Genomic DNA, 26,229 nt, shown 5'->3' on the forward strand with positions numbered 1-26,229 from the left:
TCCTTTTTTTTTTAATGTCGCTGTCGTTAGCGTGTGCACATCAATCGAATATCCTGTCTTTTGCGATAGCTGCCCACCACAAGTCGACACACCGAAGCCATACTACTACGTTTTAAGGCAAACGAATTAAACAACGCAGTATTCACTTTCGTTCGCTAACTCGCTAACTCGAAAACGCTACGCTATCATCTCCGCTGCTCTCGAACCTCGTGGCCAAACGTAACTTGCTCGTAAAACGTACACGTACATTACAGTTTCGAGGTAGACCGTTAAAAATTGTCGTCATGCATCAAGTTACGAAATTCCAGCGTTTTTACTGCAAAATCATGAATTTATAGTGACGCTACAAGATGTCGATTAAAAAATTATCAAGAACACGTTTTAACGCGCACATCGGATGATTCTGTAGTCGAAGGCAGCGGCTCGGCTCTGCCCCTGGTATTGCTGAAGTCCATGGGCGACGGTGACCACTCACCATGAGATGGGCCGTATGCTCGTCTGCCTACACGGGAAATAAAAAAAAGAATAAAGTCAGAGTGGGTTAAAGTGGTGGTGGTATAAAGCTGCTGTCTGTTCGAACTGGACCGCAGATTCGCGGCAGAAATAGTATGAACAGCAATACTTAACTTCACAGACACTGAATTTCTTTGTAAAAAATTATAATGTTACATCGGAAAGAGTAACGCCATCTATCGCCAAATAGGCGAAAGAATATCAAAGGATCTAATAACATCTAGAACGTTCAAGAAGTACAAAGCCATCTATTGTCAGATAGCAAAAACACACATCGAAAGTACTCAAGTTGAGGAATATTCTCGACGATTCTAGGGATATCATATCGACTCTAAAAGCGTTGTAGAGATGACACGCAGTCAGTCAGTAATCGGGACTACTCGAAGCGAAACAGCGAACGGATCACCTGAAGCGAAGCGGAAGAAGGGAATTAAGAATTTCAAAGTGTTCTATGTTTGTTCTAATACAGTGTTAAGTTGTACTTTGGTGGAACATTTATTTATCCCGAACCCTAGTGCGTAACAATAATATCGACTCGAATTATTTAGACTACAGCACATCACTGCGGCATATAAATAGTAATTTATTTTGTAAATGCGAGTCTATACGTTTCGGAGGTTTTCGCTGAGAGCGGATACTAGTATATAGGTATATATATAATATATATCCCTTTTTACTCGTTTGTTCCACAGATTAAGACCAAAAAGCATAGCTATGTTCACATTTATCCTAAACGTAGGGTACCGAATGTATTGCAATTTTGTATCCTGACGATTCTACTTACGGCTAATGTATATTTATGTGGCTCTGTTTATCTCGTGGTTAGTGTTCCTAGCTCCTGCATTGTGGCGTTTAGATTTGAGACTCCGTAAAAGTTATCTTTGTTAAAGGACAATGCCCATTTTCTATGGGCGTTTGGGCCCCTAAAAAAAGTTGTCCTGTCATGATGGTTTTAACTTAATTTGATAGACAAAGAAATATCGTTTCATATTCAGAAAACGATTTTTATATTCTCACCCAGGCTTAAGAGAAATCTGTTTTTTTCTGCAGCTAAATTAAGTTGTTAATTGTTTTCTTCGAAATCAATAATCGCTCTCATAATTATTTACAGTATTAAATAAGTTAATTGTGGTTAATGTTGCTAGAAATAAGCCCTTACGTACATTTTATTATTATTATATCCTCATAATAATAATAAAATGAAATGAAAATCCGGAAGCAGGCAACGATATTGTTGTTGTTGTTTTTAAATTCACCAATAAGCAGGCAAAGAGCGTAGCCTATACAGCCTAGTCTGTCGAAGTTATATATTATTTATGTCAATAAAAAGCCGGTGTATCTCTTTTTATTGCTTTTTGGGAGTTTTGACGTCAACTCGACGAAGACCACATTGACTGAGCATGAGCTTACGCAGACCTTTTATACACAATATTACAAATACAAATACTACAAATTACACAATAAACTATTAAAAAAACATTAAAATAAAAATTCAAGTGACGCTTCACTCGGGTTGCTGCCAAAACTCTCTGATCATATATAATAAAAATAGAGTAATGGTAGGCCATTGATATTTTTACTAATGGAATCATTAATATCTAAAAATATTAAATAATTCATGGTTTTAAGTAATAATTATTATTACAATAAATATTGAATTGAACAAAAATAAACTAAGAAACCTGTGAATTATAAGCATTAGCTAATTTTTTTTAATTTGTTGATCAAGTCACAAACAACTCTTTCGTTTATCAGCATATAGATTTGCTATAAGGCTGTATGGGCTAAGAAGCCCTTTGCCTATTGGCGAATTTAAAAACTATGGCATGGATAGTTTTGGGATGTTATCAATTAAGTAATTTATTTTTTTGGAAAACAATGCCAGGTTGAATGAAATGTTGATACATAAACTAAGCAACGTGAAAAAATAAGGCATAGTTTTTCAAGTACAAATAGTTTTGACATAAAGTTGGCCCACTTTTGGGCATTGTCCTTTCGCATATTGAGGCCGGGTAGACTTATCCTTGTGTTATCAATTTATAGATCTGGCAATGCAGTTCGTTTAATCTCGTATTTTTAACCGACTTAAAAAAGGAGAAAATTCCTAATTCGACTGTATATTTTTTATGTTTGTTACCTCATAACTTCTGACTTTTTTTTTTGTATTGCTTAGATAGGTGGACGAGCTCACAGCCCACCTGGTTGTTAAGTTGTTACTGCAGCCCATAGACATCTACAACGTAAATGTGCCACCCACCTTGAGATATGAGTTCTAAGATCTCAGTATAGTTACAACTGCTGCCCCACCTTTCAAACCGAAACGCATTACTGCTTCACGGCTGAAATAGTCGGAGTGGTGGTACCCACCCGCGCGGACTCACAAGAGGTCCTACCACCAGTAAATCGTACCACCACGGGTGAATCGATTTGAAGACTTTTTAAAAAATATTTTTTTATTATTAAAAAGCTGACGCTTCCCGTGTGGTCCCATTTCAATTTAGTCCAGTTCTGATAATGGTATCCATGAGAAAACCATATAAGTCTTAAATTTGCATTAAGTACGTGCGCGACAAATAGATGAATAACTCAATAACTCAATATCACGCCAACCGATTTCGATGATTATTGTTTTTAGTGTATATCAATTTGTTTTGGAATATCTTTTTTTTTCTATTTGAAGTCGGTTTTTGTTAAAGCAGGTCTGTTTACAATTATTTTTATTGCTCTTATACGCACCTGAGGATACGGCCCACCCGATGGTGAGTGGTTACCGTCGCCCTTGGACCACAGCAATACCAGGGACAAAGCTAAGCCGCTGCCTACTAGGCACTCCTACATAACAGCAGGTGTTTTAAGTCGTGTTCCATAGACATGGTTCTGGATAACACTTCACAATACATATAAGCATTCCAGCCGTGAATTCATTGGCATTGAAAAACAATAGCGTTATACAATAACGAAATAAGGTTGAAATTGGCACCGCAAAAAACCTATGATGCGTTAATATTTTATTTGAATTATTCTGTTTTGATGTATTTCTTCACTCAGAAAAAAGTAGGTGGTCCGAATAGGGTTGTGCCTATTTCAATAGAACACATTCTCGGGTGTAACAAATTGTCTCGCATAGGAATTCATTCGGAGCTTTTTGCGCCAACCCTTTCGCTTAGACGTTTTCCAGCGGCTTCACAGAGATGTAGAATTAATTGTGACGAACTAGATGAGTCATTTTTGATAAATATAAGATAGCTCGATGAATTTAAGTAATCTCCTGTTCTAGGGAAAGCTTTTTTTGCCGCAAAATGATCTTTTCACGCCAATGTCTTTGCCAAAGATCTTATCATAGGTAATATAAATATAAATAAATATTTACTAACAATCACGCCACGTTAACTAGTCCCGTGTTAAGTTTGTAAAGAACTTGTGTTACAGGTACCAGATAACGGAAATAAATGTAAAAATTTTGTTATACACATACATATATTTAATATACATCCATAACCCTGGAAAAGACATTTTATATTTATCATAGAAATATCTTCCCTTGGCGGGATTCGAACCCGCGACCCCCTTGTGTAGTGACCATGTCACTTACCACTACACCAGACAGCCGTTAAACGTACGTAGGTAACACATGATAAGGCCAAATACCTTAAGGATTGCACGATCAACTTAGGTTCGAAAGGTAGGAAAGCCGTTATTACCATATTTTACTTAAGAGACTTCGAACAACTGCCTTGAGGTGGGCAGAATATTTTCTCTTTTCGCCCGCGTACCTCCACTGCTGGACACAGGCATCTCCTAAGCCTCACCAAAACGATCGATCATGTGCTGGCTGCATCTAGTGGATTCCGGCAACCTTCAATAAGTCGTTGGTCCACCGTGTGGGAGACCTAACCAATATACGTCTTCCGGTACGCGGTCGTCATTCTAACATCATGGATCCCATTCATGGATATGGGCTTCTATGGGCTCTAATAAAGTAACTACTGAAAAATGGACAGATCAATCTAAATAATCTTATATATCTTTAAACGATCAATTCTTGTATGTATATAATCTGAATCTCGGAGACGGCTCCAACGATTTTCATAAAATTTAGTATACAGGGAATTTCGGGGGCGATAAATCGATCTAGCTACGATTTATTTTCAGAAAATGTTGTGTTATTCGTGTTTTCATTAATCAACTTTATCGATAATTTTGATTTTTTCTTTAAATAACCAGTTCATATTTTTTTATTACTCTGTCGGTAAGATCGAAAAATTTTATTCATATTTCATCATTTTATCAATGTGTAATTCGTATTTAAATATAATTTCTAAACAACCAAATTATTCAAACAAAAAAAAACTGCTATCGGTCATCTGCTAGTAAAATAATATATATAAGTTTATAAACGAACAATCTTAGTCATAAATCCAGCAATATTTTTGATATCACAAACTTTTGATGTTTATATTTATTTCTTGAGATCTTAACCTATGGTGACAATTATTTTTACCGAAATACGTGTACTGAAATAGATTCGAAAATAGAGTGAATAAGTTAGGGTGCCTTCCGTAATACCCCACTAAACCAGGATCGGCTGCTCTTCAATATCCAGTCGCTTATCAAAACTGATACAACACCGCGCACGCTCGGCTCTCTCCGTTCATCCATGACCTTCACCGAGAAAACCACCTTCTAGTATGGAGTCGGGAAAGCTTATCCTAACCCAAGAAGTTCAAGTTTACTAACCATGATGTTTAATACTGACAACAATGGATTACTTGCTCATCTACACTCAAAAAAAAAACGCAGGCCAACCATTTTCGGACATCAAAACTTACGAAAGCCCTCGAAACACTATGACTCCATTAGACCTATCCTAAATCCAGCTGAAGCTGCGTATTCCGAGAGCAATATTCACATCTTACAAACATTTTAGTCGTTAACAAATACCATCTTTGTAATCTATGTTAAGCGTTGATAGCACTCAAGCAAGTAGCCCGTGTCGCTTCCATTAAACCTTAATTCACGCCGGTCCTCAGACATACGGTCGTTTTGTCCGCTCGCAAAAACGGCCCAACTGAATATTAAGAGAAAATTTACATAATTCTCCCGTTAAGTGCGAGTTAGTTTTCGTTTTTTTTTCCACTCAACGCCACATGTATCCTTTTCGGCGTGCTTCAGTTTGGAGATGACCCACGTCATTGAGAGTAGCTTAAAAGCTGCTGCGTGAAAGCTTCGCTCGTAACTGGATTTCTTATTCGATTTTATTTAGCTTACGTAAGCGCGCCTTTAATTTCTTCTTACCTGGGAAAATATCAAGGTCCTTATGATGTTTGCCAGTGGTAAAAGACTGAATGGTGACTGACAACTTTGAAAGCTACTTTTGCGATTTAATATCGCGTTTGTTATTGTCATTGTAATTTTGGATGTTTCAAATAATTAACAGTTTTTTTTTGCACGGAAGACTTTGTGAAAGTGTGTTAATTATGTTTGAATAACACACGAAAACTAGAAAAAATACTAAAAAAAAATTGCTTCGCTGGTAGACTAAGGGGCTATTTCAGCTATGCGCAGACGGATAGGCGCGCTGAACCTGAGAGAGTTTGCTAACACTAACCCTAGCAAGAGCAGTGCTTCGCAGAATCTACCACCGGAACTGAATCAAAACCCACTGAGATGATCCGGCGAGAAACTCAGTGGGCTGTGTCTATATGAAGTCGTCGTGGCCTAAGCGATAAGACGTCCGGTGCATTCGTTTTGGGCGATGCACCGGTGTTCGAATCACAGGCGGGTACCAATTTTTCAAATAAAATACGTACTCAACAAATGTTCACGATTGACTTCCACGGTGAAGGAATAACATCGTGTAATAAAAACCAAACCCGCAAAATTACTGGTAGTGGGACCTCTTGTGAGTCCGCGTGAGTGGGTACCACCACCCTGCCTATTTCTGCCGTGAAGCAGTAATGCGTTTCGGTTTGAAGGGTGGGGCAGCCGTTGTAACTATAGGACTGAGATCCTTAGAACTTATATCTCAAGGTGGGTGGCGCATTTACGTTGTAGATGTCTATGGGCTCTAGTAACCACTTAACGCCAGGTGGGCTGTGATCTCGTCCAACTATCTATGCAAAAAAAATTGAATGTAGGTATTTTAATTTTCGTATCGCTTTCTCTTTTTTCAGAAGAAATTTCATTTCCTAATCTTTTACCCCGTTTTATCTTTCCACAAAAGATAAAGAGAATTCGAGAGGTCGCATTTTTAAACCATAAACAAAATTCGACTTAAACGTCTTACACTTAAACGATGTTTTCCTACACACCAATCACTTAAAGTTCGAATTTCAGGGAATAATTTCCTTGCCACCGTTGATTGAACTCTCAAATAAAGGTTCCCTTTTCAATAACACAGCTCCCCTTCGAGTGGTTTTTTTAACCTAATGTAAAAATAATAAATAATACTGACCCGCCAGTCACTAACGAGTGCTTAATCCGAAAATTGGTTTTCTGTTGAACACACGGATATACATAGAATGGAAGCGATAATTTCGTTATGTTATAAAAGTAATGAGCTCGTCGGGACTTATAAATCAAAACATAAGATGTAGGTATAGAGTTTATGGAGTACAGTGTTAATTTCTCAGATAGAGGGGGAGAGAGAGAGAGAGAGATAGAGAGAGAGAGAGAGAGAGAGAGAGAGAGAGATTTCTTAGATACCTTATATACGATCGTGATCAACATCCGCAATCAAGGAATATGTACGTGTGATTACAAACAAAATTTTTGATTGCAAATATAGAATATTTATAATAATAGTAATAAATAACTGTGAACAAATCAAGCACGATCATCCGGCCCCAATTTAAGATTTTTTTTTTTATTGCTTATATGGGTGGAAGAGCTCACAGCCCACCTGGTGTTAAGTGGTTACTGGAGCCCATAGACATCTACAACGTAAACGCGCCACCCACCTCGAGATATAAGTTCTAAGCTCTGAGTATAGTTACAACGACTACCCCACCCTTCGAACCGAAACGCATTACTGCTTCACGGCGGAAATAGGCGGGGTGGTGGTACCTACCCGTGCGGACTCCCAAGAGGTCCTACCACCGGTGATTACGCAAATTATAATTTTGCGGGTTTGATTTTTATTACACGATGTTATTCCTTCACCGTGGAAGTCAATCGTGAACATTTGTTGAGTACGTATTTCATTAGAAAAATTGGTACCCGCCTGCGGGATTCGAACACCGGTACATCGATAGATACGAATGCACCGGACGTCTTATCCTTTAGGCCACGACGACTTCAAATCAGTATGAGTATCAGTGATTGATTCTTCTCAGTCGTATGCACTCTCGGCAGAGTAGACGTGGTCATCACTTCGGGTGGTGGTGTGCTTCACCAGAGGTCGCCATTCCTCGCGTAGGTACCACGGCCTGTCTTGCGTGGGACCGTTTAGAGCTGCCTTTATTTGGTAGGTCCATCGTAACGGTGATCTGCGGTCTTATACCCTCTATCATGCCCTCACAAGGTGCTCAACTGAGTCGTCACCCCGCCGCGACACATGCCCGAAGATAGTGAGAATGCGAACCTGAACGATGGAGGATAGTCGCTGCTTGATTCCAAGTTCCTGTAGAACTGACTGATTCGGTCTGAACTCCATCCACGATATTTGCAGAATTCTTCTCCAGCACCACATTTCGAGAGCATCTATCCTCTTTTTCTCACATTCTCTCAATGTCCAGGTCTCAGCAGCATAAAGAAAAATGGGGAAGACCAGCGCTCTTACAAGTCTGATTTTAGTGGCTTTGGTGATATTTCGATTTCCCCATATTTTCTTCAGCCTGTCCATGGATTGATAAACATACTTATATAAGTTTAAATATAAACATATATAGATAATACGCAATCAGTTCATCAAACAAATGTTTGCCCGCGCGAGAATCGAACCCACGATCCTTGGGACAACAATCATTAGCGGTAACTACTACACCACCGAGTCAGTCCAAAGATAAAGCTACCGCTTCCGTATGAAGCGTATGAAGTAATAAGATCCCGCACCGCCCTCAGACTCCCGTTGCGCCCCCAGCCCGTGCCACTCCGTCGCCGCGTCCGGTGGCACAAAATAAAACCCAGACCCCTCCCCCGGTTGTCCTTCAGGAGAAGGCAGCTTGGGATCGAGTTTGCCTGGCCCTTAAGGCCAAAAATATAAATTTCACGAATGCCCGTAACCTCGCGAACGGCATTCAAATTAAGGTTCAAACACCCGACGACCATAGGGCCCTCTCTTCTTACCTCCGTAAGGAACGTATAAGTTTCCATACTTATACGCTCCAGGAGGAGCGCGAACTCCGCGTTGTAATACGCGGAATCCCTAAAGAGTTAGATGTAGAGCTCGTCAAGGCCGATCTGTTAGAACAGGGCTTTCCAGTGAATTCTGTGCACCGTATGCACACCGGTCGCGGTAGGGAGCCATATAATATGGTTCTAGTCACCCTCCAGCCTACCCCCGAGGGTAAGAAAATCTTCAACACACAGACCGTCTGTAGGCTCTCCGGTATCGCCATCGAAGCCCCCCATAAAAAAGGCACTCCTAGCCAGTGCCATAACTGTCAATTGTACGGGCACTCTTCCCGTAACTGTCACGCGCGCCCCCGATGTGTTAAGTGTTTGGGCGATCACGCCACGGCCCTCTGCGCTCGCGACCAAAAAACCGCGACGGAACCGCCTAGCTGCGTCCTGTGTCGAACACAGGGTCACCCCGCGAATTACCGTGGTTGCCCCCGAGCCCCTAAAATAAATCGCCGCGTCGCCCGCCAAAACCGCCTCCGAGCTTCCGGCCCAGACATCAAAGCCTCGGCACCCTCTGCGTCGCAGGCTAAGCCAGCGTTCGTTCCGGCGGCGGTGCCCAGTGTCTCGGCCTGGGCAAAACCGCTGCCGTACACGAACACGGCTACAACTCCCTCCTCCGCGATTCGTCCCGCCCCCGCGACTCGTCCCTCTCCCGCGACTTGCCCTCCGACCGCATCCGAAAATCTCGCTTTAGCGATCGACTTCTTTCAGTCGATCAACTTTGAGCGCGTTAACGCTTTGGGCGACGCCATTCGCGCTGCCTCCACTGCACAACACTTTATCGCCGTTGTGCAGGAATACGCCGACGTATACGCGTCATTAAATACGTACGTCCTCCCCTCACTCCGCCGGTAATCAATGGCGTATATAAGTAGAATAAAGCCCCTATCCGTAACGATAGGATTTTTTAACGCTTACGGTCTCGCAAATCAACGTGATCAGGTTTCTGACTTTTTGCGTGACCATCAAATTGATATCTTTTTAGTGCAGGAGACCCTACTTAAGCCCGCGCGCCGTGACCCTAAAATCGCGAACTATAACATGGTCAGGAACGACAGGCTCTCTGCCCGTGGTGGTGGTACCGTCATTTACTATAGAAGAGCCCTGCATTGCGTCCCGCTCGATCCTCCCGCGCTCGCTAATATCGAAGCATCAGTGTGCCGAATCTCACTGACGGGACACGCGCCAATCGTTATCGCGTCCGTTTATCTTCCACCGGATAAGATCGTTCTAAGCAGTGATATCGAGGCGCTGCTCGGTATGGGGAGCTCTGTCATTCTGGCGGGCGACCTAAATTGTAAACACATCAGGTGGAACTCACACACCACAACCCCGAATGGCAGGCGGCTTGACGCGTTAGTCGATGATCTCGCCTTCGATATCGTCGCTCCGCTAACCTCGACTCACTACCCGCTAAATATCGCGCATCGCCCGGACATACTCGACATAGCGTTATTAAAAAACGTAACTCTGCGCTTACACTCGATCGAAGTAGTTTCAGAGTTAGATTCAGACCACCGTCCCGTCGTTATGAAGCTCGGTCGCGCTCCCGATTCCGTTCCCGTCACGAGGACTGTGGTGGATTGGCACACGCTGGGCATTAGCCTGGCTGAATCTGATCCACCATCGCTCCCGTTTAACCCGGACTCTATCCCGTCTCCTCAGGATACCGCTGAAGCCATAGACATCTTAACGTCACACATCACCTCGACATTAGATAGGTCATCGAAACAAGTTGTAGCGGAGGACTTCCTTCACCGCTTCAAATTGTCCGACGATATTAGGGAACTCCTTAGAGCTAAGAACGCCTCGATACGCGCCTACGACAGGTATCCTACCGCGGAAAATCGTATTCGAATGCGTGCCCTACAACGCGACGTAAAGTCTCGCATCGCCGAAGTCCGAGATGCCAGATGGTCTGATTTCTTAGAAGGACTCGCGCCCTCCCAAAGGTCTTACTACCGCTTAGCTCGTGCTCTCAAATCGAATACGGTAGTAACTATGCCCCCCCTCGTAGGCCCCTCAGGCCGACTCGCGGCGTTCGATGATGACGAAAAAGCAGAGCTGCTGGCCGATACATTGCAAACCAGTGCACGCCCAGCACTCAATCCGTGGACCCTGTTCATGTAAAATTAGTAGACAGTGAGGTAGAACGCAGAGCCTCCTTGCCACCCTCGGATGCGTTACCACCCGTCACCCCGATGGAAGTTAAAGACTTGATCAAAGACCTACGTCCTCGCAAGGCTCCCGGTTCCGACGGTATATCTAACCGCGTTATTAAACTTCTACCCGTCCAACTCATCGTGGTGTTGGCATCTATTTTCAATGCCGCTATGGCGAACGGTATCTTTCCCGCGGTGTGGAAAGAAGCGGACGTTATCGGCATACATAAACCCGGTAAACCAAAAAATCATCCGACGAGCTACCGCCCGATTAGCCTCCTCATGTCTCTAGGCAAGCTGTATGAGCGTCTGCTCTACAATCGCCTCAGAGATTTCGTCTCATCCAAGGGCATTCTCATCGATGAACAATTCGGATTCCGTACAAATCACTCATGCGTTCAACAGGTGCACCGCCTCACGGAGCACATTCTTGTGGGGCTTAATCGACCAAAACCGTTATACACGGGAGCTCTCTTCTTCGACGTCGCAAAAGCGTTCGACAAAGTCTGGTACAATGGTTTGATTTTCAAACTATTCAACATGGGCGTGCCGGATAGTCTCGTGCTCATCATACGGGACTTCTTGTCGAACCGCTCTTTTCGATATCGAGTCGAGGGAACCCGCTCCTCCCCACGATCTCTCACAGCTGGAGTCCCGCAAGGCTCTGTCCTCTCACCCCTCCTATTTAGCTTATTCGTCAACGATATTCCCCGGTCGCCGCCGACCCATTTAGCTTTATTCGCCGACGACACGACTGTTTACTATTCTAGTAGAAATAAGTCCCTAATCGCGAAGAAGCTTCAGAGCGCAGCCCTAGCCCTAGGACAGTGGTTCCGAAAATGGCGCATAGACATCAACCCAGCGAAAAGTACTGCGGTGCTATTTCAGAGGGGAAGCTCCACACGGATTTCCTCCCGGATTAGGAGGAGGAATCTCACACCCCCGATTACTCTCTTAGAGACAAAGAGAGTACCTGGGCGTTACCCTGGATGCATCGATGACATTCCGCCCGCATATAAAATCAGTCCGTGACCGTGCCGCGTTTATTCTCGGTAGACTCTACCCCATGATCTGTAAGCGAAGTAAAATGTCCCTTCGGAACAAGGTAACACTTTACAAAACTTGCATAAGGCCCGTCATGACTTACGCGAGTGTGGTTTTCGCTCACGCGGCCCGCACACACATAGACACCCTCCAATCCCTACAATCCCGCTTTTGCAGGTTAGCTGTCGGGGCTCCGTGGTTCGTGAGGAACGTTGACCTACACGACGACCTGGGCCTCGAATCAATTCGGAAATACATGAAGTCAGCGTCGGAACGATACTTCGATAAGGCTATGCGTCATGATAATCGCCTTATCGTTGCCGCCGCTGACTACTCCCCGAATCCTGATCATGCAGGAGCCAGTCACCGTCGACGCCCTAGACACGTCCTTACGGATCCATCAGATCCAATATCCTTTGCATTAGATGCCTTCAGCTCTAATACTAGGGGCAGGCTTAGGGACCCCGGTAATCGTACTCGTCGAACTCGACAAAGAGGTCGACGTGCAACCTAACCCATGCATCAGCCCGCTGAGTTTCTCGCCGGATCTTCTCAGCGGGTCGCGATTCCGATCCGGTAGTAGATTCATTCGCGAAACAATTGCTCTTGAGTTGTTAGGTCTCCTTCGGAGGCGCTCGGGCAGTTGTTAGCAAATCCCACCCCTCTTGGCTGAGCCTTTGCTCGCCCACCTGTCCTGGTGAAACTGGAAAGGCCTTCGGGCCACCAGTAAACTTTCAACAAAAAAAAAGGCTATTCCAACTTGACGCGGATCGGTAGGTAAGATCACAGGCTCAACCTGAGAGGATTGCAACACTAGCCCTAGCAAGAAAGAACCCGATATCCCGGATTAATACAGGCAGAACCCAGATGATGCTCTCCCGAATTTCGCGACACCCCCGGGACCCAGTTCTTCATAAAACCGCACGTCATAAAACAGCACAACAAAATACATTATATTAAAAGCAAACACGAGATGAAATTCTTAATCAGCATTCGAACAAAAGACGAGCAACGTTTTTCATGAGACCGTATCGAAGTTAAAAATATTAACATCGGCCGCGCTATATTAACACAGACCTCAGTGAAATATTAACGGAGAATGACAAAAAATATGCAAATTCGAATAAAACGTAAGCCTGCTATATTAAAATTTACATAAAATGAAAAATATGTATGCAAATGACAACTAGCCGACTGACGCGGGTGGCTTCGTCCACGCTGCGGCTCACAAGAAGATTTTTAGCACCCAAAAACGACCTAGAGAAGAAGCTGCCATCTTCTTCTACAGATGGATGGAAGACCCTTTGATTGATATCTTTGTTTTTTTTTATTGCTTTAATGGATGGACGAGCTCACCGCCCACCTGATGTTAAGTGGTTACTGGAGCCCATAGAACGTAACGTATCTACGACGTAAATGCGCCACACACCTTGAAATACATGTTCTAAGGTCTCAAGTATAGTTACAGCGACTGCCTCACCCTTCAAACCGAAACGCATTACTGCTTCAGGGCAGAAATAGGCGGGGTGGTGGTACCTACCTGCGCGGAATCACAAGAGGTCCTACCACCAATCACAATCACTTTGCTTTGTGATTACTAAGCATAGATCATTTGATTGCGAGCTCGTGCCAACAATAAATCCTCCTACCAGTAACAATTACGTGACATACAAGTCTTTCTTATTTATTGCCAACGAGTGGTTCTCATTTTGTCTCGGTGCTGATGGAAGATAAAATATCGACTGTGTATTTCTTAATTTGTGATTTTACGCACCAACTGACCTTCGAAACGATTCGTATTTTTCCGGCCTTCTTCCCTTACGTAATATTTACTAACCTAAGGGCTTATTCCAACTATTCAAGGAGCGGTAGATGAGCCCACGGGCTCTACCTGGGAGAATTGCTATCACTGACCCTAGCAAGAGTAGTGCTTCGCTGAATCTACCACCGAATCAGAATCGGGACCCGTAGAGAAGACCCCCTGGGAAATTCAGTGGGCTGTATCTATAGGCTAGGTCGCACGTCAAGCTCTTCATCGCGATCCACTAGTTCGACGAGGATGATAACCGGTGCTTGAAGAGTCTAAAAATACCGAGGATGTGACAAGATATATCTTGGATGACGGCGACTTTGCGTTGCCCCGTCGCCTGGGTCAGATAAGTAACTAGCGGCAGCCATGATAAAAGGATTATCGTGTCGCGCCGCTTTATCAATGTAGCATTCTGACGTTTCCTTAAGATAAATACGTATCGTATTCCGACCAGAGAAAGACTTAAGCAAATCCTTATCTCAGGAAAACGCACTTTGTTTCTTTAACTCGGCTAAAACCCAGGGCACGTCCACTCTGACATGTTTGTTAAAACTAGAAATATTGCGAAGCATAAATTTCGATTTTGCGTCAAATTCAATTCGCCGATTAATAAATCATCGTAGAATTAATTGGATTTACGTCCCTATAAATCAAGTTTACGTTTCGATCGCGTCATTAATTACTATTAGAAAATTAGCTTGAAATTAATTTATTCATTGTTTGAATAGAAGATTTGTTCGGTGTTCCAGAAAATTAGGACTTGCGGAGAAATATCAGAAATGTATAATCCAGGAACAATATAAACATTGAATCAAAATAATACATGTAGTACGCCCAAAAATTACTGGTGGTAGTGCGTCTTCTAAGACCACACACACGGGTAGGTACCACCACGACAGAAATAGGCAGGGCGGTGGTACCTACCCGTGCCGTGCGGACTCACAAGAGGCCCTACCACTAGTAAAAATCTGTCAAATATTCTGCATGATAGCAACCGCCATAAAAAGATTTGTTGTATTCTGATTTGGATGTCATTCTTCACACTATCTGTACACAAGAATGCGCCAGAAGCAACACTAGCAAAATTCCGGTAGCGGTAGGCAGCGGCTTGGCTCTGCCCCTGGCATTGCTGAAGTCCATGGGCGACGGTAACCACTCACCATCAGGTGGGCCGTATGCTCGTCTGCCTACAAGGGCAATAAAAAAAAATCCTGTAGAACATTAATGTCGGTTTTCTGTTTTATCGAAATTCAAATTGGTGCTAAAGAAGTCATCACTTCGCAAACTTTTGTCACCCTCGTGGACATGGCAGTATAACTTACGGTCGATTCCCTACACATAACTTTTCTTCGGAACTCTGTTGTTGATAGTTCACTGACCCAGTACCGTTTATGTAGGTAAGAGTTTCAACGCGCATACATATCGAGGGATGAAAAGCCATTTGGTTAAGCGATATTTCACTTAATACGCGACATTTATCATCATCATCATTATCCTGCCCTTCTCCCAGTCACCTGGGGTCGGCGCAACATGTTTTCTCCTTCCATACTCTTCTATAATATACCATTTCTTCGCTCACTCCCCTCTTACCCATATCGTCTTTCACACAATCTATCCATTTCTTCTTAGGTCTACCTCTTCCTCTATATCCTTCCACATTCATAGTTAACACTCTCTTACCAACCTCATTTTCATTTCGTCTCATCACATGTCCATACCATCCCAAACGCGCACTCCTCAGCTTCTCTGTCACAGGTGCCACTTTCAGACATTTATCTTTGTAATTAAAGGTGCGTTTTATTTGGCATCAGCATCAACAGTTCGATGTTTATAATTTAACTTCAAATAAGTTTACTTTTTTATATTGCTTAGATGGGTGGACGAGCTCACAGCCCACCTGGTGCTAAGTGGTTACCGGAGCCCATAGACATCTACAACGTAAATGCGCCACCCACCTTGAGATATAAGTTCTATGGTCTCAGTATAGTTACAACGGCTGCCCCATCCTTCAAGCCGAAACACATTACTGCGTCACGGCAGAAATAGGCGGGGTGGTGGTACCTACCCGTGCGGACACACAAGAGGTCCTACCACCAGTCAAAATTCCTCCATTCAAATAGCTAAAGAAGTTTTTTTGTTATGATATTTTTTTCCGAATTTCATACTTTAAATGGCTCTCCTGTAAATTTGCAAAAATGTCACTTAAACCAAACAGTATTTTATAACAGTATGTGTATTTCTTAAAGAATTCCGCCATAGTCACTCGAAAATATAACTGAAGCGAAGTACATATAGCATCTGTAACAAAACCGCGTAGTGTAAATTTCAGAATTTCTATTCCCTCATTAATCCAGTATTTACTTCGTCGAGGATCATTTAACAGATTTGGATGTGGCAATAATTTTTTTTAAGGATCTGTCAAACTTGTTTTCAAGCGAAAACTCGCCACATATATCCCGCTAAATCGAACTAAAAAAAGTATTGTAACATTTATAAATAATCATTTAAAATTTTTATTTTTTTTAAGTTAAATTATTTTATAAGATACTTGTTTTCAATAACCCTTTAGCAATTTATTATTCAAAATATGTGAAACTAAGGTCGGAAACAAAACGGCTTTAAAAAAATATCAGGTTATAAATATCAATATATTTATTTTTAAAAATTACCGTATCCATTTAAAATACAATTCTTTCGTATCTCCGCAGTCGGATTCTCGGCAAAATAATGTTTACACTTAATATACGCTCCACATTTTAATTTAACGCAAGCCGATTACGGAGCGAACTCCCTACGCGGATGTTCCATAGGAAAAAAACACGTGTGGCACTCGGGGACTGTCGCGGTAAAGCTATTGCATAACATTTTTTATGCAACTTATGCAATTATAATTAGACAATAATAATTTAATATTAAAACAATAATAACAATAAGACCGGCACTATATTTATAAAGATTAACAAAAGCAAAACATTAACTGTCCCCTTCACACTCATAAGCTAGACCGCGCCAGAGAGAGATGGGCAGACTTTCCATGATGCGCATGCAGTGCGACGTCACACCGCGCGCTTATTCACACACTACACAAGCGCTACGTATGAATGTGTTGAACGCGAGCTATATGGTAGGCGGAGTGGGGGTGTTAGGTTTTATTTTCGTTACGGAATTTCTTGATTCGGTCGCCGCACTTAAAGCCCGCGATAAAAGCTATGCAATAGCTCAAAAACAATTTATATCACTTCATCTAAGCAAATATCTTAATGGTGTTGTTAATGGTAATATAAAACGCATCTCTGTCGTGATTTAATGGCGCAAATGGGTGATAGATCTCACGACTCACCTAGTAGTAAATGGTTGAATGGACTTGCATATGAATTTAGAATACACCTTTTTTTTTAAATATGGTATTCCCTTATCTTCTTCTTATCCGTATCTCACTATGTGGGGTCAGCGCCTGTCTTCCTTTTCCGATCAGACCTGTCATACGTCATATCTGCACTCACACTCTACTCTCGCATATCCTCTTTCACAAAGTCAATCAAAATCTTTTTAAGATGGCCGTTCCTAACATTTCCACCTTCCCTTATCGAATTCCCTTCCCACTCCTCCCGTGTCTTATTCCCTTCTAAATCTCAGCAAGCTTAGTGTCGCGAAACAAATTTTTTTTATATAATAATATCCACTGTTTCCCATTTTAAAAATCAAATAAACCACTGGCAGTGCTTTGTGTGCTTAGAGTGAGTTTTGTAACGTTCTCGATAGCGTAAAAGTTAACTCGAATTTGTATAGAGTTGGAACTGATAGTAGTGAGAAGACCGAACTCTTTTAAAAAAAGGATTTATTCGACACTACAAAATATTTATAAAGAATAACTAATTATAATAAAAGCATTTGGAGATAGTGAGGAAAATCGGTAAACGTCCCACTTCAATGAAGATATGACCCGAACTGAGACTGTTCTTATCATTGTAAGAGGGTTTATGATGAGTAAGGTTGGTAAGCATTAGTCTATACAGGCTAGGGATATAAAAGAACGCATACTAATTTGAGTTAACTTTTACGATATCGACAGCGTTGAAAAACTCTCACTGTCTCTGTATCGCATCATTCATAAAATCAGGAATAACTTTGAAGGGTTTTAATAATTTTGATACTTAAATGGATGATGAAAGAATGAAAAACTGACAGAAATCGATAGCGCTATAATTAATTTTGATCTATAGCCATTGTCCCTGGCAGTAACAGTAGACTATGGTCGATGTAAACAGAAATGAATCCTGCCAAACTCACAATGAAGATAATTTCAAAAACGAATGTGTTAATATTAGTAATAAATCTATCTGGCGTCGTGCGTTCGAACAAAAAGAACATCAAACTCAATAAAGGCGGTAAGTTTTAGCTTCCATAAAACTCAAATTGAATGAAAGTATGTCCCACTTTCGGCTGCGCGAGGAAAACTTTCGGAGCGTTTTTTTTTTTCTTCTTCTGGCCAAACTGAAAAGTCAGATTTGGGGATCCTCGTGTGATAAAATTAAATTCGCGAATCGCAAATATCTAATAGTACATTGTGCACCAAGGGAGAAAACTTGGACATTTCCTGTTTGCTAATTATACACGCGGAAGGAAATGTCCAACTTTTGTCCCGCGGTGCACATACCATTTTTTCTCCTACCAGGCTGAAAGTTCGTGGAGTACCGATACTCATAAAAAAACAGTTGAACTGTTTTTTTATTTTTAAATAAACTACTACTAATTGAATAAGAACTGTCTGATGAACACATCTTTGTTTAATACTTCACTATTTAATTTTATTGCTTTTTGTTTATTTCACTTTTACACTAAACACAATATTGCAAATTACCCGAGCACAACAATGGCGAAGAATTTTAGGTGCGTGAGAGCAGACGTAGACTCTAACGCGCATGCGCACTTGTACCCAAGGAGAAAAAGTTACACTTTCTTCCCTGTACAGCGGGATGAAAATCGAACTTTCGGCGTAGGTAGGAGAAAAAAGAACATACCTATATACGTTTGAACGAAGTCACTAGCTTTAACGACCATCTACCCTTCAAAAGGGTTCACCTAACTATTGGAACGAAGTCCCTTATGGGACGTTGCGGAGGAACCCTAACCGGGAAAAAACGTCCGTAACGTAAGATTTTTATTAGTAATGCACACAGCGTACGACTTAACTTTGTAATAACGTACAAAAAAATTACTTTTTTTATTATTATATATTTGTTATAAATAATTGTGAATAAAATAAAGTTGATAACTTTGTAAAGTAGTTTATTTTTTATTTTTATCAATAAAAAAAATCATAATAAAAATGTATACTCGAATAATTATTTTCTTTATACCTCGAATAGAACTTAAAATTAATATTTTTATAATAAGGAACTTCATTCCTATCCGGTGTCCCACGTCACCACACATTTTTTTTTAGCGATAGGAGAATTATACCCGTGCAGGCTACTACACATCTTGTCACTCAATCGTCTCTAGCATAAATATATTGATATCTTACGTAGGTATACCAGTTTCTCTTATTCATCACCTTCGAGTGATTCATTCCTTCTTGACACTTATCTTAATTGGCATCTATATATCTGTGAGAAGATCGGTATTTTTTAGGTATAATTTAGATCTTTTACAATTTCCAGCTAGATCAAACAGGCACACTAGATGTGTTTTAAAAGATGATGACCGATGAATAATAAATAAATATTTTGGTGTTTAAATTAAAATCGACCAGATTTCGCCCTAAAATCCCACATATCTATGTAACGGAATATATAAAAGTGATTTTCTCCAATACCTATATAGCCTAGACCAGCGCATTAGATTACGGCCACGAGATCTTTGGCTGCAATCTTGTCAGCTACCATCATTTTCTCAAGATTGTCAATTTCTTCGCCTGATATTGCACCTTAAGACACCCGGTACCTATACATATAAATAAAATTGAAGTGTCTGTTTGTAATATTGAATTAACTGCTTTTTACTACATGCATATGAATATATATACGGTACATACACTAAAATACAAATTTTGACAATTTTTGTCTGTCTGTCTATCTGTCTGTCTGTCTGTTTGTTCCGGCTAATCTCTGGAACCGCTGGATCGATTTTGACGGGACTTTCACCGATAGGTAGCTAATGATATAAGGAGTAACTTAGGCAATTTTTTTTGGACTGGCTTCGCCCCGCAGCCTCACCCGCGATACGACAATAACCGCGGGTAACATCGCGGGACTCAACTATCAATAATAAAATTTAATGCTTCCAAAGCGAAGCGAGGGCGGATCGCTAGTCTTAAATAAAATTAATTTCCTACAGAACCTCAAGTTGGTCGACTCGCGCTTGCCGCCGCGGAACCGGGTCAAGTCTAGCCGAACTAATACCGAATCGAAGACCAGATTTTTATGTATTTACTGGATTTTCCGTCAACGAAACGTGTTCTGTTTGTTTTGTATTAAATTTTCGACATTCCCGTTTTATAATCTTGTTTACGTGAAATCGTGAGAGGGCTAACGCATCGGAGAACGTAAATCGAAATACAATTCGCGACTTATTTACTTAATTATTTAATGATGACCGAGTTTTGCTGCATACCCCGCGCGCCCCTTTTGCGCGGGGACCTCGTAGGAGGTTCGACCCTATACCCGAGAAAAAAAAAAAAAAAGGTTTTTTTTTTGATAACGCCATCTTGTTGTGTCTTTAAAGCGGTTAGTTGCCCTCAATTAAGAAAAATAATATTATTATTCGCCAATAGATGTCGCGAAGAGTTGATTATTGAAAACACGAATAAAACAACATTTTCTGAAAATAAATCGCAGCTAGATCGATTTATCGCCCGCGAAATCCCCTGTATACTAAATTTTATGAAAATCGTTGGAGCCGTTTCCGAGATTCAGATTATATATATATACAAGAATAAGATAAGATCAGTGCTTTGTACAGAAACAAATTAATAACGGGTTCAATGCCTCTGTAGCGAGAACAAGCCGACACGGATGGCCTGCATGTACTTACTAAGCAAAGCAGTTGTATCTTTCCAGTTAAACAATGCCGGTCATCGTTCTCGTCGAACCCGTCGCTTGCAATGGGTTCGACGAGTAAATTAAGTCACAAACACAGCCCTCTGAGTTTCTCGCCGAATCTTCTCAGTGTGTCGGGTTTCCGATCCGGTGGTAGATTCTGCGAAGCACGGCTCTTGCTAGGGTTCGTGTTTGCAACGTCGTCAGGTTTGAGCTCCGTGAGCTCACCTACAATTTCGGCGTATCTAGAATAACCCCTCGAGGATACTAGAATAGATAGGAAAAAAAAAGAGCAGAGAGCCTTTTTCGGATGCTTAGCTCCCTGAGAATGAACTCGTTAGTTCTCATGGCAGTCCACGGTATTCGTAGCATCCTCCACCACACCCATAGATCTTCTCAGTGGGTCGCGATTCCAATCCGGTGGTGTCTAGTGTGTGGTGTCTGGTGGTTAGTGTTAGCAAAATCTCTCAGGTTGAGCCCGTGAGCTCACCTACCCATCCGGGTGTAGCTAGAATAGCCTCTTAGGCTGCCAGCGAATAGGGAAAACGTTAGCATGTCATCCCAGGTCGAGACCCGTGAGATCACCTACCAAATCGCGCGTAGTCGGAATAGCCCCTTGAAAAAATCATAACGAAGCCGTGACGTCTTTGGGACGGGCTCCCCGAAGCTACCTACCACGACCGTTATGACTTCAGATATATGGAATATTATTAAGTGAGCAAAAAGACATCTCCAACAATTGACGTCGCCTTCATCAATAAATTAGTTGACCTTTCTCCTAATATTAAACTTACAATAACCTTGAAGATCGAAAAAACGTCCAGAGAAATGTTAAAATTATGATTTTCCACATCTCTAGAGGCCTGAGACTTAAAAGACATAAGACCTCGTCAATTATCAAATATCTTTTATTATAAAAATTATTGGAAAATTATCTTTTTCGCATCTCCAAGATTCGATAGATTTAACTTTATCTAGATGATAACTTTATACAATACAATTTCACACATTGTCTCATAACAATAGAGAGTTGGAATGAATCAGGATTTCTTCGCGTGAACTTTACCAAGAAAATATAATAACATTTGATTCCATAATCTTTTCAAAATAATTTTGGTCGATATCTCGATAAGTCATGAGGTCACCATTAGAGAATGTGATATACATTCTTGGATAAATCCTTCAGTGGTCTTCTACGAGACATGTGTCTCAAACAACGGCGGATCATGACCCTGTGACCCCCCCCCCCTGAGCTGGTTCCAGGACTTAGGTGAACCACTAATTGAACATAATGATTTTATTTATATATTTTGTCACTATACAAATTTTATGTAACTACATACCTTCAATATTTAATTAATTTAATATAATATAATAACTTTGTATGATGGCAAGCGTTTGGGAACGAGCGCATCGAAAATTTGATTATGTGACCCCCTCCTGGCGCCAAAGCTGGATCCGCCCTTGGTCTCAAACTAGACAGGGTGATGTCGTTTTGGGCCCTTACCATACCATCGCAGTCTAAGTTCAAATGCTTAATTGAGAATATCTAGAACAAATGTTCATTCAAGAAATTAAAATCGATCGCACACTGTACTTAACGATAGGCCTTGGCTCTTCCCCTGGCATTGATGAAGTCCATGGGCGACGGTAACCACTCACCATCAATAATATACAAGCCTACCTACCTAGCCTGGCGAAAAAAAAATATCAAGAGATATGACCATTATAAATGAGCCAACAAAACGTAGTTCGCGATTACCGCTATGCCTCATTCGTTGAGGCCCATTGTCTCCAAACGTTTTATGATCATAAATGGGCAGTTTATTTGAATGTCCATACCGTTCGCGTATTTAACAACGAGTGGTGTGGGATCGTTCGAAGGGCGGTCAGATGTCATAACGTATTAAGCGCTGTGGATGATTTGTGATATGGGTTTTTATTGGTATTTTGGGAGTCTTGATTTCAACAGAAAAGAAGTAAATGAATGCCTAATCAGTATTTTTGATGCCTTCAAGAGAATGGAGGAACATCCACACAGAATTACATTTAAGAATATAATGCTCTTTAAACAATGATTGTCTGCACTTAAAAATTAAAATACAGGCAATGTATCATTATCATAAATCAACTCACACGTAGATTCCTGACTTCGTGTCGTTTAAGGGGCCTTGTAAATACCAGATTTTTTTAGAGTAGACAAATTTAATTCCGACGGCTCGCTCCGAAATATTCTAATTATCAACTTTGTATTCACACTCTATGTCTTTAGGCTATCGTATCCACTCAACTAATTATGAACACCTAGTAAAATATAAATGTTTTAAAAAGCCTGGTCAATTGTGAAATCATCAAAAGTACTGGCGAATAAGGTTGGTTATCAAAAAAGGACCGATTTGATTCAATCATTAAGGTTGATTTAAATTGATCTAAACATTACCTTTTTTTTATTTCTATATAATGGTCAACATAATATCTTCGTATAAGCCTTAATGCCTTAATAATTGCCAAGGCGAGGTCGGAGCACGTTGCTAGAGTTGGCGAGCGATTGAAGAGCTATCCCTCCGGGAGCCGTGCTTTTTGGTCGCTCGCCAAAGCTGCAGAAGGAAACTTTTGCAGGTCTAGTCTCCCACCACTGCGCAAGTCCGATGACAATCTGGCCCACAGCGCGAAAGAGAAGGCTGACCTTCTGGTCAAACTCTTCGCCTCGAACTCGACTGTGGACGACGGGGGTGCCACACCACCGAACATCCCCCGGTGTGATAGCTCCCTGCCGGATATCTGCTTCACACAGTGTGCAGTCAGGCGGGAGCTCCGACTCCTGGACGTCCATAAGTCGAGTGGGCCAGACGGCATCCCCGCAGTGGTTTTGAAAACGTGCGCCCCTGAGCTGACACCTGCGCTAACGCGTTTGTATCGCCTCTCTTATTGCACTAACAGGGTTCCGTCTTCATGGAAGACCGCCCACGTCCACCCTATCCCCAAGAAGGGTGACCGGTCGGACCCATCGAGCTACAGGCCTATCGCGATAACTTCCTTGCTTTCCAAGGTGATGGAGCGAATTATAAATACACAACTCCTGAAGTATCTTGAAGATCGCCAGCTGATCAGTGACCGACAGTACGGTTTCCGTCACGGTCGCTCAGCTGGCGATCTTCTTGTATACCTTACTCACAGGTGGGCTGAAGCCTTGGAGAGCAAGGGCGAGGCTCTTGCTGTGAGCCTTGATATCGCGAAGGCCTTCGACAGGGTCTGGCATAGGGCACTTCTATCGAAGTTACCATCTTACGGAATCCCCGAGGGTCTCTGCAAGTGGATCGCTAGCTTTTTGGATGGGCGGAGCATCACGGTCGTTGTAGACGGTGACTGTTCTGATACCATGACCATCAACGCTGGCGTTCCACAAGGTTCGGTGCTCTCCCCCACGCTTTTCATCCTGTATATCAATGACATGCTGTCTATTGATGGCATGCATTGCTATGCGGATGACAGCACGGGGGATGCGCGATATATCGGCCATCAGAGTCTCTCTCGGAGCGTGGTGCAAGAGAGACGATCAAAACTTGTGTCTGAAGTGGAGAACTCTCTGGGGCGAGTCTCCGAATGGGGTGAATTGAACTTGGTTCAATTCAACCCGATAAAGACACAAGTTTGCGCGTTCACTGCGAAGAAGGACCCCTTTGTCATGGCGCCGCAATTCCAAGGAGTATCCCTGCAACCTTCCGAGAGTATCGGGATACTTGGGGTCGACGTTTCGAGCGATGTCCAGTTTCGGAGTCATTTGGAAGGCAAAGCCAAGTTGGCGTCCAAAATGCTGGGAGTCCTCAACAGAGCGAAGCGGTACTTCACGCCTGGACAAAGACTTTTGCTTTATAAAGCACAAGTCCGGCCTCGCATGGAGTACTGCTCCCATCTCTGGGCCGGGGCTCCCAAATACCAGCTTCTTCCATTTGACTCCATACAGAGGAGGGCCGTTCGGATTGTCGATAATCCCATTCTCTCGGATCGTTTGGAGCCTCTGGGTCTGCGGAGGGACTTCGGTTCCCTCTGTATTTTATACCGTATGTTCCATGGGGAGTGCTCTGAGGAATTGTTCGAGATGATACCAGCATCTCGTTTTTACCATCGCACCGCCCGCCACCGGAGTAGAGTTCATCCATACTACCTGGAGCCACTGCGGTCATCCACAGTGCGTTTCCAGAGATCTTTTTTGCCACGTACCATCCGGCTATGGAATGAGCTCCCCTCCTCGGTGTTTCCCGAGCGCTATGACATGTCCTTCTTCAAACGAGGCTTGTGGAGAGTATTAAGCGGTAGGCAGCGGCTTGGCTCTGCCCCTGGCATTGCTGAAGTCCATGGGCGACGGTAACCACTCACCATCAGGTGGGCCGTATGCCCGTCTGCCTACAAAGGCAATAAAAAAAAAAAAAAAAAAAAAAAAAATGCAGTCGGGAAGTTGGCCGTCGAGAATTTTATTTCAAAAGTTCGTTTCAAAGAAATTTAATCTTGAAATCTATTGTGCGTTAACAAAGGACCGTGGGAGCGGAGATAACGGAGTGAAAGCTCATATGAAAAATAGACTCCAGAGATGACCGGTTCAGGAATTAATGAGTGGCTGCGAGAGGTCTTCGAGAATAACTAATTGTACACCGTGCACCAAAGTTTTAGCCAAATAAAATATAACGAATTCACTTATAACGATGGCTCATTTTATATAGGTAAACTTGCGAACAAATTTGGTTTTTGCGTGTTTTAGTTCTAGCGTGATGTCAGATTCTCTTGGCAATTATTAACATTCACAGTTTCGCGATTAAGTTTCAGATACATTTTATTTTATTTGTATACCTTTTCAGAAATCAGCATCGATCCTCGGTACCAACATGTCTCTTTTTCGCTACTAAGTATAAAATGTTGAAGTTCACGATAGCTCAAGGTTGATAGCATTCTATGGTATTGTAGAAGGATTATCTGGGTGTCATCGACAATTGAGCTACTTTATATTCACACGAAATAATATTATATTCTCTTTAATATCACGTCAGGATGGGTAGAATACGAATGAATAGAAATATGCTAACCGCCGGTATTTTTATTTACAGTCATCTTGATCTATTTTAATACAAACTGAATAGGTAACATTAAACATTGTTTATCTTAATTATTCTGTAGATTATTTACGTACAATTATTATTTAATAATATCGAATTATATAACATAAATACATTAAAGGCTTATTGCGCCGGAAGCTGTCAAGCGGAAGACGCCCATAAAATATTATAAGTAAGAAATATGAATCAACTATTCACTTCATTATAAA

General features: G+C 41.9%; 1 protein-coding gene across 1 annotated transcript in view; it reads left to right on the forward strand.

The window, feature by feature from the left end:
* LOC101746821 (alpha-2C adrenergic receptor) overlaps positions 1–26,229 on the forward strand; it is a 364,399-nt gene that overhangs the window by 328,950 nt on the left and 9,220 nt on the right. The window lies entirely within an intron of this gene.

Source organism: Bombyx mori, chromosome 26 (genome assembly GCF_030269925.1).
Source record: "Bombyx mori chromosome 26, ASM3026992v2".
Taxonomy (NCBI): domain Eukaryota; kingdom Metazoa; phylum Arthropoda; class Insecta; order Lepidoptera; family Bombycidae; genus Bombyx; species Bombyx mori.